The sequence below is a fragment of the Lissotriton vulgaris genome, chromosome 5, assembly GCF_964263255.1.
Source record: "Lissotriton vulgaris chromosome 5, aLisVul1.2, whole genome shotgun sequence".
Classification (NCBI taxonomy): Eukaryota; Metazoa; Chordata; class Amphibia; order Caudata; family Salamandridae; genus Lissotriton; species Lissotriton vulgaris.
In genome coordinates this window covers 1,234,432,810-1,234,448,467 of record NC_141693.1, presented here as the reverse complement: position 1 = coordinate 1,234,448,467, position 15,658 = coordinate 1,234,432,810, and the positions used below count along the sequence as shown (strand labels likewise).

Sequence of the window (15,658 nt, the reverse complement as noted above, 5' to 3'; positions counted from 1 at the left end):
TAAGTGGAGGCGTGGGGGTGTAAGACTGAGGTGCTGTGGCAGAGCGGGGTTTGTGTCCCAGTTGCGGTGTAAGTGGAGGTGCGGGTGTAGAACTGAGGTGCTTTGGCAGAGCAGGGTTTGTGTCCCAGTAGTTGTATAAGTGGAGGGGGGTGTAGGACTAAGGTGCTGTGGCAGACCGCGATTTGTGTCCCAGTAGCAGTATAAGTGGATGGGTGGGGGGTGTAGGACTGAGGTGCTTTGGCAGAGCGGGGTTTGTGTCCCAGTAGTTGTATAAGTGGAGGGGTGGGGGGTGTAGGACTGAGGTGCTTTGGCAGTGCGGCATTTGTGTCCCAGTAGTGGTATAAGTGGATGGGTGGAGGGTGTAGGACTGAGGTGCTTTGGCAGAGCGGGGTGTGTGTCCTAGTAGCGGTATAAGTGGATGGGTGGGGGGGGTGTAGGACTGAGGTGCTTTGGCAGAGCGGGGTTTGTGTCCCAGTATCTGTATAAGTGGATGGGTGGGGGCTGCAGGACTGAGGTGCTTTGGCAGTGCGGGGTTTATGTCGAAGTAGCGGTATAAGTGGAGGGTGGGGGGTGTAGGACTGAGGTGCTTTGGCAGATCAGGGTTGAGCCTGAGCTGCTCTGTGGTGGGGGAGAGGGAGGGGCAGGTGTGAGAGGCAGGAAAAGCAGATGGCCCCTTTGATGTTCTTGGCAGCTCTTGGCATTGCTGTGGCGGGAGGGCGGGGGGAGCGGGAGGCATTCCTTTGAAGTCTGAGACAAATAGTGGAATGGTGGTATGCGAGCGGCAAGCGCGCGCACGGAGCACATGCACTGTTCATAATCTTCATTCACAAGCCCCTTGGTAAGCTTTCCTGGAGCAGCTCTCTATATCTCTCGCATAGCGATTGCTTAACAGCAAAAGCTAGGCGAGACCTAAAAACCATAGCAAGCACTCGACTTCGCGCGAGGCAAGTAGTTTGAGAAAGAATTTATTTAATTTGGAGACAATAAAATACTCATAAATACAGCTCTATAATATTTTAGAAAAGGCAAATAAAGTACTTATCTTGACTGCGAGCAGCAAGAAAAGAGGACTTGTTGTTGGCAGTCAACATAATTATTAGGTTACTCGATGTCCAATTGGTGTTTTCATTGTGATGTCATTCTGTAGTTTTTTTCTCTTTTGTTTGATAGGAACCGTAATGGCTGCTGTAACAATGAAACAAGAAAAGACTGCATAATAGGTGCCTCCATATCTTGTAATAACATTCAACACACTTTTCTATTGGAGTGAGGTTTGGCCTGCTTTGTCTCATAGGGGTTTAAGAGATTTGTATGGGTTTGTATTTTTGTGCATTATTAATATGCATTATGCATTTACACACTTGTTAATATGTGTTGACTGATATAATATGATTTCTTTTCAAATATTATTTTATGTATACAGGTTTGTTTTTCTAATGTATATTAATTATGTCACATTTCTGAATAAAACGCCCTGTTGACTAGGATGGAAGTCATTTCTGCCATTCATTTACTGTTTCCCACCCTGCATCCATCCTCTCCCACTACACAGTCTAGCTGAAATATATCAGGATATTTCCATTGTTCAGTACACAATTAACTTTCTCTAGCTCGAATGTAGCTTGCAACATGTTTCCATGTATTCTGTTTCTTCACTGAGACCTATTTATCCACATAACATGTTACTTTAAATGTATCTTGTTCTCCTTGAACATCTTGGGAGGATATTAGGATAGAGGATATTGAATAGTTATTCGTATAGTTGGTTACTACTTGGGTGTTAAGGTAATTTGATGTTTAATTTTAATGTGCTCTCATTTGCTGAAGAAATCATACATTCACTCACCCCACGATGATTCTGCAAAAGTTCACATCTTCTTTGCAAGAATTGTATTAAAAAAAAACTCGATTTTGGGTGCCAGATTCCTGTTTTGCTAGGGATGCTGTTCAAATCTTTTCTAATTTTGCTGCCCATTGAGGCTTAGAATAATTTCTGATTTCTACATACTCTGCATTTGACAGTCTTCATGACAAATACTCTGTACTGCTGATATTTAAATGTTTTAATAAAACCTTGTATCCATAATCTAGAACTCAGTTGCTGATTGGACTTGCTTTAATTAATGTTAATTATTTACTAAATTGTATTTCTGAGGTTTAGGAGGTACCTTAACTTGCTCATAAATGCCAATAGCCCCGAGTCAGTCGGGAGACTCCAGATTTTTGAAGCCAACAATGGCTTTTTTACCGTTCTTTCCATAGAAGTCAATGGGGGGGGGGGGATATATTTTCCCATGTTTTAAAAATCTCCCACTTTCCTCTTCTAAAATATTGGCATGCATGCGTGTGGACACATTGCTTTATGAAATTTTGGTTAACACAAATTGTGGGAAATCTGATAAAGGTAAAATGTCTCAGTTTGGGCACCCTTTTGCTCCTACAGAAGCAAGCTGGAACATCGCTTACTGATTGCTGTATTCGGGTGGTTAACTGATGACAAGGAGATATTTGCACACGCATGTGTTAACGTGTTAAACAGCAAAATAGCGAAGTAAGACTTCAACCGAACGTGCCGCATCTTTAGCATGTTCTTGTATATAATTAAGTTCTCTTTAGCGGAATAACTATGGTTATGAGTACAAAATAACCGCGTCCGCGTCGCGATACTGCAGCCACAATCCCATTAGAGAGGATTAGAAAATAGTCTCCTTCTGTTGTTTACTGCGACTGTGATCTCTTTTATCCCGTTCCATTCGGGTCGGCTGTGGTCATAGTCCACTCTCTATGTTTATGCTTTTGTAAGCTGTTTTCTGGCATAGCTGTTCCTTCAACGGAAGTTACGCTGTGCGGCGGCCATCGCTTCCGACTTGGGAACTGCTGCCGCTTCCGGACTTAAGGAGAGCTAGACAGTCTGTCGGGGAAGACAGCGCTTCCCTTAGGTAAGTGATTGGGAACCGAGAGCGTTTGAGGAGTAGGTACTGAGGGCACCGAAGGGACTCCATGCTTGAGGGACAGAGGGCATAGGAGGAAGAACATAGGAAGATAATGGGTGTTGAAAGCCAGGGAAGTAAAGTGTGTTTTATCAGATGATGGGGAGGAGGGATTGCCGTAGAGACAGCAGAAGGGTGTTAGTGATGTTAATCGCAGCAACCATTAAGGAGGAAATACGAAAGTACGAATGGGAGCTTTTGGGGCTAGAGGAAATTGTGGCCCTGCAGGAACAAGAATGGGTAAAAATTAGAGTCTGTGGTGCTTGATGCTTTTAGCGGAGACCTGTGTGTTGTGATAAGGGAAAAGCGGTGCTGACGTTGTGTTGCAAAGAGCGGGGGATTGGATATGATACGATAGAGGGTAGGTGGGCTGGAAATCGTAAAGGTAGGTAGTAAAAGGATGCTCCGAGGAGAGTGGTGCTCATAACGGGATGACGATCTGGATTGGGTGTTGGAGAGGAGCGCAAGATTTATATAGCCAAGGAGAGTGTTGTGACGAGAGAGAGAGAGGAACAAAGGAAGGTGGGTTGCTGGAGTCTTGGGTGGAGACACTTGTGCTGAAGGTTAAGGAGAGGATGGTGTGTTATGCTGACAAAGGAAGGCTGGAGGGACTGTTGAAACACGTGTGATGAAGCCCTGCAAAGGTTAATAAAGGAGATCGTATCGAAGGATTAAAGGTGCCGAATAGGCAATAGGAGGAAGATGCCAGGGGTTGTACTAACATTATTCTAGACTATAGCTGGGTGTCGATGCATGGGTGGTCTAGGGCTAGGAGAGATATTGCAGGGATTCGGGATGACTAGTACAGCTGAAGGAAATAGTGATTGGCTAGACTAGAGGAAGGGTGGCTGTTGAAGTAAGACCGTGTACGCTAGAGTAGTGGAGTTAGTGTGTACTGAAAGAACAGAGTGTTGAAGGAGGGTGGACTGTTGTCAGGTTAAGCTGACGATGATATACTATAGGAGTATATGTGTATTTGGGGAGTGTAAGTATGCAGTTTGCTGGAAATAGGATGAGTGTGTGTTGGTGGTACAGAGGGGGCAGGACGGTGCTGGATAGAGGAGAAAGGATTGGGGGAGGGGGGGGCTGAAGTTAATGGAATGGTGTTTAGAACAGTGTCATTGAAGAATAGGAGAACGAGGAGGAGAGTCTGTTGGATGAAATATACAGGAGGTGATGTTTCACCAGAAGCTTGAGAATGGGTGATGGTGTTTGAGTGACAGGGCGAGAAGAGAATGGGTGCTAGAGGACCAGGGCAAGGTGTGCTGAATGGGGGAGGAGGTACAGGAGGGATAGTAAGTAGGGTTCAAGAGGGACATGATAAGGGTGTGTTAGCAAGGAAGTGGATACTGTGCTAGAGTTGGAACCAAGGATGATACTGTGCCTAGAGGGTGTTGGCTACTCGTGAAAGATGTGGGAAGTCTAGAGAGGAGGTGCATGAGGCTAGAAGCATTTGCAATGTTAGGGGAGGGCTAGAGGAGGACCTCTTGCTAGAGGTCACCACGAGGGGGTATGCAGCTACTTCACAGTAAAAACCAACGTATGAATAATGTGAAAGAAAGCCACAAGTGTAAAGCGTTGCCAATCATATAACAGAAAAGGTGATAACAAAACATTATGGGTTATGTTCACACTGAGAGCTTGAAGAAGGGTAAGCAATGTGGAACTAAGGGCTGGGGAAAGGATTAGTAGTGTAAATAGGATGGTTGGAAGGAATGAATGCAGAAACGTGAAGTCTATGATCTTTGCGCATGTTTTGTGATGAGGCATACAACACATGAAGAGAGCCTACGGGAGGTGAGAGTTGGGATCAAAACTGTAATAGAGAGGGGAAGACAACAATGTAAGAATGTCTACATGCGAGATTCACTGGAGCAGATGTATGCAATGAGTAAAACCCCAATAAATCTGTTTAAAAAAACCATCACATTTAGAGATCATTACGTTTTATGATAATTAGTCTATTGCATCAGGTTACCTGATCGTGAAAGTGGTATTTTCCAGGATGTTTACACTTTTGAAGGTCAATAGCAGGGCTTTATTTTGATGCACTATTACTACATGCAGTTTTGAGAGACCTAAAAAAGGGATGTGGGCTTGATATGTTCTATGAGAAACTAGAGTGAAAATATTGGAAGAAGAAGTCTCTGAACAAGTGTTTTTCAAGGACTCGAAAGAATTATGTTTTGGCTGTAGGGTGCAGCAGTCGAGAACGTGGGGTATTGTTGGCAAATCAGAATTGTCCAATGCTTTTTGAGTGGCTTTGTTGCAGTTGTAGCGCTATCCAATATAAACTGCATGGATGAGCAAGTAGAAATGTGCTTGGTGCAATGTGTGCTTTAAAAACAAGAATCAACGAAAGTCTCAGAATTCTCCGCTGTGTATGAAACTTAGTTGAAACTCTGTGGTTAAATGGAGCTGCTTTAGCATTCCAGGTACAATTTGTTGCACCCTGTTTGGATTCTCGTCACTACTGCTAACATTTCATCATTTCGAGGTAGGCCCAATGAATGTGTTAAATGGGCATATCGTAATGCCTGTTGTTCATAGCACGATGTAACGTCAAGCTGTGACTGTCAGCATGGTACAAAAGTAAGTTGTAAACAAAACACAGTATCCCACGTGGCTGTGTGGGATGCTGTGTTTTGTTTATGGTTTCTGTTTTTTCCCCTCATCCCAGATCTAAAATTATTTTGTAAATGACAGCCTTTGAGTTGCAGAAAAGACAATGCGATAAAACTCTAGCGAAGGGACTCTGTTTGAAGTCCTCCTTTAGACCTTTGTAAATGTATTCGTCCTACTCTATCTCAGCATTCTGTGAAGGATGTGGACGGCTCTTTCTTATCCCTCTGAATTTTAGTCTGTGTGTCTGCAGCAAACAAAGATTAACACCAGGAAACCTATTTAGATCACTCCTTCTCTTATGATTCTCAACTTAATGTTGTCTTACTCTTGGGGTTCACCATTTGTTTAGAATTAGCCCTTTTGCTATCTGCAGATCCACCTGAAGGCCAATGAAGATTAAAGAGCCTCCTTGTTGGAAAGGTTTTACGTTCTTTCACTAAATCAATTTTGACGCAGCCCTGTAAGGTTCTGGTTTCTTCTTTGACTGTGCACCAAATATTGCATTTAATCCCAAATGTGACTTTGGTGTCTAAATGGTTCTTTGGCCAGTTCCTTAATTAGTTGTATTGAATCGGTACACATTGAGTGAATGATTGTTCCCAGGTGACAATCCTAGCCTCAATGTTTCTTAATTGTTCTTGACATTCTATGTTGAGAGGTTAGTACTTTGCAACCACTGCCAAATGAGAAAATTATGTTTGTATTTTTTTTCTAATAATTTGTTTAAGAAAGAAACATATTCTTTCAGTGCTGTTCACTGTTGGATGATGCTTTTGTTAGACCGAAGTTTCCATCTTGGCAATGTTTTTTCGTTGTCCATCCTGTTCATAGTCTGTGGGCCACACTCGATGCCTTATTTTTTGGATTCAAAAGTTTGAGTTTGGCTGTTCAAGACTGCTTGCCTCAGCCTATATATTATCTTTAACACAATCGTTTTTGCTTTCCTTGTTTCATATGAAGTCAGTAGTCAAGGTTGCAGGGGCTTTGTAGAATTGCTGCGATCTTTCTCATCTTGGAGAAACTGGCACCAGAGTTCTGTTCTTGTGCTTTACCTATCAGGTGTGGTATCACCGAATGCTCTCCTGTTTATGTTTTTAAATGTCTCAGATAAGTCCATTTCATGTTTTGCAGCTCTGGTCTCGCATTTAAATGCTTTGAGATTGACTTACGGATCTTTATCTCGGAGATTTGAACAGCTGACCCTTACGCTGCCACATCAGGGGCATTGATTTACCATCACATTTGTAGTAGGAAAAAGCTTAACGCTAACTCGATTAATGAATGAAATCCTTGGCTGAGATCTACCCTTCTTAAGTCGATGACCTTCCCTAGACAAATGTTCTCATGCAAATCTTTCAAACCTAGTTTAGTTTAATGGGAAATGTTTTCGCTCTTCAAGGTGAAAATATTAAATAAGATTTGTTCCTTATCTGGCCACTGGTGTACCTTACATCACGCTATGTTTGTAGGTCTTCCATGGCTCTACCAAGAATACAGAAAAAACGATGTAAAGTTCAAATTGCAGCCTGAAGACATCTATGTGGTCTTGGGGAGGCAGAACAAAAACTGAGACAGAAGTAAACCCGACCGTGCCGGACTCTCTGTAGTTAACACAATAAGCTGATGGACGGAGTGCTGAAACTTTTCAACCACTCACCCACAGTCACAAGGATCTAGGTAAATCCATTATTCTTTTGCTTACTATGCCGCTCCAGTTTGGACCCAGCCATATGCACATCAGTCTTGACCCTGCTCCTCATGGGAACAGCCAGCCTGAACTGCCAAGCAAGTTCCTACCTGGACCAGAAACAACCCAGACAAGGCCCCAGGGTGCTTATCACCCCTCATCAGCCAGACTAGCTTGAAATCCAGTGGCACAGAGAGCAAGAGACTCACGTCTGGGAACCCTTGTCCATTTAAAGTGAACATAACAAACGCAATAAGATGATGGACAGAGTGCTGAAACGTTACAACAACTCACCCCCAGTCAAGAGATCTGTGTTTAATCTATTGTTCTTTTGATCACTATGCCACCCCAGTTTGATACACCCAGATGTGGGTCCCATGCTCGCTATACCACCAGATTCAAGTTAGCCTGTCTTATTAGGGTTGATACCCCGAAACCAGCCCCAGGATGCTTGTTTCTGGTCCAGGAAGGACCTGGCCTGGCAGTTCGGGCTGGGGGCATGGGAAGCAGTGCCAAGATTGATTTGCATATGGTTGGGTCTAAACTGGAATGGCGCGGCGGGCAAAGAAAACAATGGATTTAACCCAGATCTGAGAGTGGGCGTGAAACTTTGATGTGTTCAATATTCCGTCTGTGAAACTTTGATGTGTTCAATATTCCGTCTGTCATTTGTTTGTGCTGTGACTGTCTTTAGATCCACTCTCTAAACCACCTTATAAAAGCTGATATCCTTTGCCAGAAATGTGCTTTTACAATTTATTCTCTGCATGTTCGTCCAGTAATATTCATCATTATATACCATGAAGGAGTTTGTGCTGCAGTTTTTCTGATGAACACCCCAAACACTTTTGAGCTCTTATTGGAATTCAAGGAAAGACACCTAAAGTGAATTCTTCTTCACAGGGGCGAATCCTCTGCTAATAGTATTCCATAATTTGGTCTCAACCATTAATTGATTAATTAGCGTTGTATCTTTACTCACCACTTTGATGAGAGCCAGTAACCGGTACAACGTCTGACCCCCTTGCATCGTGAATCGCTACATTCTCATGCCTTATGTCTCGGAGTCCTATTAGGGTAGTGTGACTCTTGTTGCCTGTGTGATTACTCAGCGTTGCTGAAGGATCCCTTGCGCTCCGTTTGAAAAAAAATATATGTATAACCTTGTGCCTAGAGATGGGGCACTGTAATCTATTCTGTATATTGGGTTTACAGTTTCATTCCATCGATATAGATATAATCTCTAACTACTTGTAAATGTTGGCATATGCGTTTTCCCTGTTAGCAGTAGTTTGCTTTCTTTTAGAAAAGCAAGTCGTGGCCAGGTTTCTGATGAGTATGCAGTTTTTTAATCACTTTGTGATCGGCTTAACTCGACGTGTTAAATTTCCGGTCTGCTGACTGCAGGTCAAGATCTCATTGGGGCTCTTTATTTATCTTGGTTCTGCATTTTTTTTTACAGGGGGACTACAGGTTGCTATTGAATTGGGACAGTAATGATATATATTTTTTTTACAGCACGCAGCATTGTTGAAGCTTGCCGTGCAACTGCAATCAAGGAAAGTCCTATCTGTAACTGGCAAACATTGTAACTGATAATAGCGTACAGTAAGTCATAGACGCTATCTTTAGTGCGAGCCAACAACTTTGTATCAATTTCGGAGGATTTAAAGTTGTGTTCCGAGCAGGCTGGCGTGTTCTTTCTTAACGCAAAACGAATCCAGTTTTTCTTGTTTTTTTTTTTTTTTTTTACAAGTCCGTACTTGTGTCGCGGGGAGGTGTCCTCTGCAGACATTACAGATCAACTCTGCCTTTATTATTTTCTTTTTACTTTCTATTTTCTTTGTAATAGGAAAAATGAACATTACACCACCACCGTAGTACAACCCCCAGTTAATACCCATAGTCATCTAGTTTTGTTCACTCTTAATAGTCACAGTTCGTTTCTCAGATTCTTTTCAAAACCACCTGATATAGTAGGGCAGTGGTTCTTCACCTTTTGAGTACTGTGGGACCCCCACTGTGTCACCACTAGAAGCCAGTGACCCCGGTGTAAGCAATGTCTACGATTTAAACCTTAAAATAAAATACAGAAGCAAGTGTACTTCAAACCAATGGACAAATCATAAACACTTATTCAAAATCAAAATTTTATGGGCAGGTTGGAGCTTTTCAAAAAGTAGTTTTATTTCGGAAAGACAAAGCAATATGTTCGGTTCCAGCACATCAATTTGTCTTTTTTGTTCGTAATGCATGCCCTCTTTTTAGCAGCATGTAGCTGCTTTATTTGCACTCTTCCCATGATTCAAAGTAAGGATACCAACTTAATTTGTACCTTCCAATTTTCAAATTCAACACCCTTCGAAGCTTTTTTGAATGCTTCTTTTCAGTTTACCATTTTCATATGTATGTATGGTATTAATCTAATGATATTTAATTTTATTGAGTCGCAGTCCCCAAGAATAGGCGGCAGGCACACCAGGGGACCAATTCCTACCTGGTTGTATGTTATTTTATCGAATAGGGGGTCCATCTATCGCAGAATAGGGGGGTCTCTGTGTTTAAATCGAGCAATTTGGAGATGTCGGCCAGGTGATCGAATGTCCTCCACTTTGCTAGTCAATTTGCAGTCCCCAATCCTGCATCTTTTTTGTCCTTACCATGTTCTCCATTATCAGATCATGCACTTTGTTGTTTTCATGCTCTAAGGTATCTGATTTCCTTTCCAACACTGTAGCCTGGCCATTTAGCTTGTTAAAATGATCTTTGAGGAATGGATTTTTCGATCATGTCTATTTCCCCAACATTAGGTTACATGCAGATGACTGACCTTCCTAAATAGAACACAACAAACCTCATAGGTTGATTGATTTTAGTGGGTCCAGAGTCGAACTACCAAGTTATGCCTTCAACCTGACAAATCTACCAGTAAGCTACACTGTGACCTGCCTGTTCCGTATGGATGGAGTCACAGGCAAACAATGCCTGAGGGGTTGTCGACTCAAGGGCACCCTGATGCATGCACTGTGGAAATGTCCTAAATTTGGGGCAGGTTGGAATAGTCTGGGTAATAGACTATCAGATGGTTTGGGCAACGAAGTAAGGCTCACACCCCAACTGGTCTTACTTGGCATCTGGGGCGAACAAACCCTGGACCGATATGCCCTACTATTTTGCCACCTGGCTCAGATGGTGGCTCGTAGAGATATTCCTTAAGTACTGGGCGGGGGGGGGCGTTAACTCTGCCTACCATACCCCATACAGGAGTGGGAGTAAGGCATGGATTTGTATATGGGGACAGAAAATCTAATATACCGGGCAAGAGGTTGCCCACGCAAATTCAAGAAGATCTGAGGTCCCTGGAGAGAAGAGTGAGTGTATGGAAAAGTGGGAGGTACATAGGTAATGAAGGGTGGGGCGGGCTTGAGCCACAAGTTAAACTGTTGGGTTTTTGATGCTGTGCATAATCAAAGGGAAAAGACTCAGATTGCTGCATCAGAACCAAGGAAGACCAATGTAGTAAGTGCTGTATGTTTCGATCACATGTCCTCAATAGTTGGAGCGGTATGCTATACTGTGTGTTTTTACCTGCTAAAACTGAATAAAGAGCTATTGAAAAAATTACAAATGAGATCCATCCACTGGCTACTGGTGGAATCAAGAAAAATGTGTAACCGCTTATACTTATCCATAGTGCGTACTGGAAAATGATCCCAGATGAGCACAACCTGCCCCCCCTACTTCCCAACAATAAATGTCCACTTTACCGCTTTCTTTTGGTCCAACAACCAGCAATCTCTCCATCCTTTAAAATATGGCAGTAGATGACTGAGAGCAATGGGCCAAAATGTGGAAAGCGTTAAGCCTTCACTCAAGACCAGAACCAAACAATCTGTTTTTCAAGAAACATCTCACGCTAGCAGGTCATTCGAATGAGTGACCAACCCAAGGCACATGCCCCTTTCTGTATTCTAGTTGCATTCATTCTGGCTCCCCAATACTTTCAAACTTAATTGAAATTAATCATAGGGTGACATTAAGCAGGGTACAAATTGTCCAAAGCCTGAATGAATGCTGACCAGAGAAGGTAGACCCAACCCCCGCCTTCTCCAGTGCTCCTCATTGTGGAAAAATGTAATGTAATGTTGATCTTTTCCTTCCATTTGCTCTTTCAAAGATACATTGACATTTTCATGGTGGGGAGACAGTTGTTATCTTTTGGCCATATTGCCCCACAATGTAAGCATGTAATTTGGGAATCTTGTCCCTGCTCAAAAACAGATGGTATCCTTGTATATGACATGGACTAGCTGGAGGGTCGTCCAGGTTACCCCTACTACAACAGTTTGGGTGGAAATTTACATGTTTCACCCCTATCCTTGGAATCTCAACTATGGGGATAAAAACTCTCAGTATAAAACCATACTACACTTGTTCATTTTGGATGGTCATCGGACGCCTCCCACGAACAATTTCAATTGACAAAAAAACAATCACAGGCCCCTGCTCTACAACAGTAAGCACAGAGATTACTAATTGGCAAAATGTGCACTATATCTAAATCTCATAATACGATGTAGAGTAACCCTACCTGCCAACTACCAGTCCCTTGTCATATACAAGTCAAATATACTTTATTAGATCGATTTATTTATTTTTTTACATTAAAAATCATAAAAGTAGCATGTTTAAAAAATACCTTCAGACATATACATACAAATAGTTCAATCTTTACAGAAATCTCGATCCTATCCGTCTAAAGGACATAGAAAAAATGTGTATTAACCAACTTCCTGCCTAGGCAGTTATACTTATCCTTTTTCTCAAAATGCTTTTCAGAAATCCAGCCATAATTCCCACACATTGAACATTTTCCAACATTTGTAAGTATGAAAAAGCGGGACGACATTGCTTCCACCCCCCCTCTCTTCAACACTGGTAAAATCCATCTTACTCTTTCTCAGTGGTAACATTTACAATATAAAATCACATGTTTTGTTGATTGGGTAGACATCTCATTACATGGGCATTGACATAAATCTCTAGTCCAATCATTTACAGTGGGGAAACTAACTAACTGGTAAAAACTATCAAACCTAAATCTGGTAAGAACATACCTGTCGTACCCTCCTGTGCACAAAACCAAATATGGTTGGATGCTAGAAGTTGCCAGGGTTAGCTGATGCTGAATCACAGTGCTTTTCTTAATTTCCATTACAGATTTTAAGGATTCAAAGTGCGACCACCATAGCAATTTAAAGTCCTTCCTGGAAATGGAGCTCATAGTAATAGGATGAATATAAAAATCAAATCTATCCAAATCTGTTAAAAATCTTCTAATGTAGTTCAGCCAAGTGATCTTATTTGCATAGCATAGACTCATGGCGTCTCCAATCCTATTCAACCATGTATTTGTGGACGTCCAGACTATGCCATTTAGCTGACGTTGTATTTTAATCATGTGAAATTTTTGTATTTGTATGTGGATTTATTAAGCGCGATTGATGCCCTGGGGCGTCCAAGCGCTGAGGGACCGACAGATGTATAGGCGGAGGCGGGGGTAGTTACCAGAATTATTGTGGGGAGTTGAAAAGGAGGAGAAATCAAAAAGGACTAGCCTATTTGTGAATTTACATAGACTCAAGACTGTAAGACAGGGTACAAACCCTTTTGTTTGTTCATGAAGCCCTCACCCACCAACCTGGTTGGTGGCATGCTTCATCATCGGGCCCACCCAGTGACACAGAGTGTGTCCCGGGTGTGCTTCGGCGCCTGAATACAGCGGAGCAGGTATGTTTCTGAGTGTGCAGTGTAGTGATGTGAAGGTGAAAATTTAAAAGCTATACAGGGATCCCAGTACCCGAGGGTATATTATATTTTAATAACTGGGTCACTGTTAGCATTAAAAAAGGCTGTTGGATGTGGCTTGGACGCCGGTGATAATGGCGGCATAGTTCTGTCCTCCTCCGAGCGGCTGGAACAAACATGCTGTGGGAAGCTGCAATCCGCCTCCGATCCTAACTAAAACGATTACACGGGCGTCGGAAGACCAGATCCGGCAGTGGTGAAGTTTTGAATCGGATCCGACCGAGGGGAGAGGAGCTGACTGTTCGTTTCGCCCTGACCGAGGGAGGCTGCACTCCGTGGCGGAACCCGACCACGGACACAACCACGTGGTCCTCCGGTCTCCCGGAGACTCGACCACGCTGCACATTACGAGCTGTTGGGGCTCTCCCTGGACAGTGCAGGACCTCGAACCCACAGGACATTAACGCAGTGAGTAGGGGGCGAGGCTGTTAGTGTGGTGGTTGAATGCGCGCTGGTATGGATTACCGCGTTGGTGATTCATAATGGCGGCCACCCGGGGAGCCTGTCTCCGTGAATCGAACACCCTGCACCAGGAACACGAAACTGCAGATGAATGAATGCATATACCTATGAGAAAACTGATGTAGTGTAAAGATCATAACAGCGCTCAGATACAGCCTGTCTGAATAACGCTGCAAGCAGGATCTTTTACACTACATGAAGGACTGAGATGACTGTTTAAAATGGCGGTCCCTTGCTAAGCTGACATCGTGTTTGTGTGACCCTGCGCCTGAATACCATGTTGTATACTGTGGCCTCTGATATGCTATGAGGACCTGTAAGCAGGTTACTAGAAAAATCAAATCAACCATGCTCCTTGGGAATAATGCTGGAAATAATGCTGCAAAGCACATATAAGAACAACCATCCATAGAGCCTAGATTGAATTTCTGTCGCAGTTGATATCAAGGCACTGAACAGTCCTGCGGAAACTCTAGGAAAGCTGGTGGCATGTATATGGACTGAGTCTGGTGGCATGTATATGGACTGAGTCTGAGACACTGTGTATGACTTGCTGGCTGAACCTCTACAGCAACTGTTGCTAGAGCTATTTACAAGGGTGCGAATGACATTTAATGATTTAAATGATATTTCCAAGGAAGCACCACGAGCATTGTACGAATGACGGCTCCTGCTGATGAATGTGCACCTATGATCTCTCTTCAATAAAAATCGTCTCTCAATATTCACGACGCAGCGCAATTCACGACTCACTATTCACGACTATTCACGACGCAGCGCAATTCACGACGCAGCGCAACGCAATTCAGTATCTGCGCCGTGAATTGGGGGGACTCCGAACAAGACAGCGTCAGGTCAAATCGCTACGCACAACTACAACTTAAGGATGGGGGACAAAGAAAACGGCGTAACTTCTAAACGCCTGAAATCTAACCCACCGACGCCAGTCAAAGGGAATAAAGAAATGACGGATGCCATGGCTACAATTTTGAGCAGGCTAGAAGAGGTTAGGGACTTGGCCAAATCCACCAAGGAAGAGGTGGTAGCTATTCGCCAGGATATCAAAGACATCAACTCAAGAATTACGGAGTCCGAGGCCAGGATAAGCAAACTGGAAGACTTTGAGAATAAAACGTGTGGAGCTATCAAGAACCTCTCCTTATGCTCAGACCACCTTGTGAAAAAAGTTGCGGAATTGGAAGACAGAAACAGAAGGGGGAACCTAAGAATTTTTGGCATGCCGGAAAAAGCAGAGGAATCACATGGCTCATGCATACCCTTCCTCGAGGAGTGGTTCACGCAGGCCACAAATCTAACCTTCACTCAGCCACTTGAGTTTGATAGAGCTCATAGGGTACCAGGTCGAATTTCTAAGGATCAAAAGGGCCCTAGAGCGATCGTGTGTAAACCGCTAAGATATCAGCACACAGAGCAGATACTTACCTTCGCCCGCAAGCATAACCATGTGATAAGGAAGCAACTCTGATGTATTTGTTATTGAGTTGCAGAAGTTGTTTAATGTTGTAGCACTTGGTATGGAAAAGGAGAACCGGCTGTAAATGGGTCTTACTTAAGTTGGAGGCAGTGCTACAATTTCTAGAAGGCACTGAGCCTCTGTGATGCCAATTATTTACTTCTAGAAAGGAAATTGATTGAAGATATACTTTTTTTTTTTTTGCATAGTTGATTTTAATTTCGTTATCAGTCCAGTTTCTTCTCCTTCCAGTGATCTGCTGAAGGGTGTTTCCTGAAACGTTCGTTTTTTATGATTGAACATTTCCATTATTCCTATTTGGGACTGTTAGACTGTACTGCACGTGGTACTGATTGTTAGACTGTACTGCACGCGGTACTGATTTCTGTAATCTTTCTGGAAAAAAAGCTTGTGCAAGGAAAGACAGGCTCCTTTAACCTTGACATTAAATATGTAACAAATGACAGTTAAAGAAAAGCGAAAGCAAATACCTTTTTGTATTGTTTCGTGAGTTCTTAATGACATATATATTTCAACTAACATTCTTGTGAT

At 42.9% G+C, this 15,658-nt stretch overlaps 1 protein-coding gene across 1 annotated transcript in view; it reads left to right on the top strand.

Moving 5' to 3' along the window:
• Positions 1-2,790: 2,790 nt before the first annotated feature.
• The window catches only part of ADIPOR1 (adiponectin receptor 1), a 367,296-nt gene continuing 354,428 nt past the window's right edge, over positions 2,791-15,658 (top strand). The window contains exon 1 of the mRNA XM_086923078.1: positions 2,791-2,939. The gene's annotated coding sequence lies outside the window, so the exon portion shown is untranslated. The remainder of the gene's footprint in view (positions 2,940-15,658) is intronic.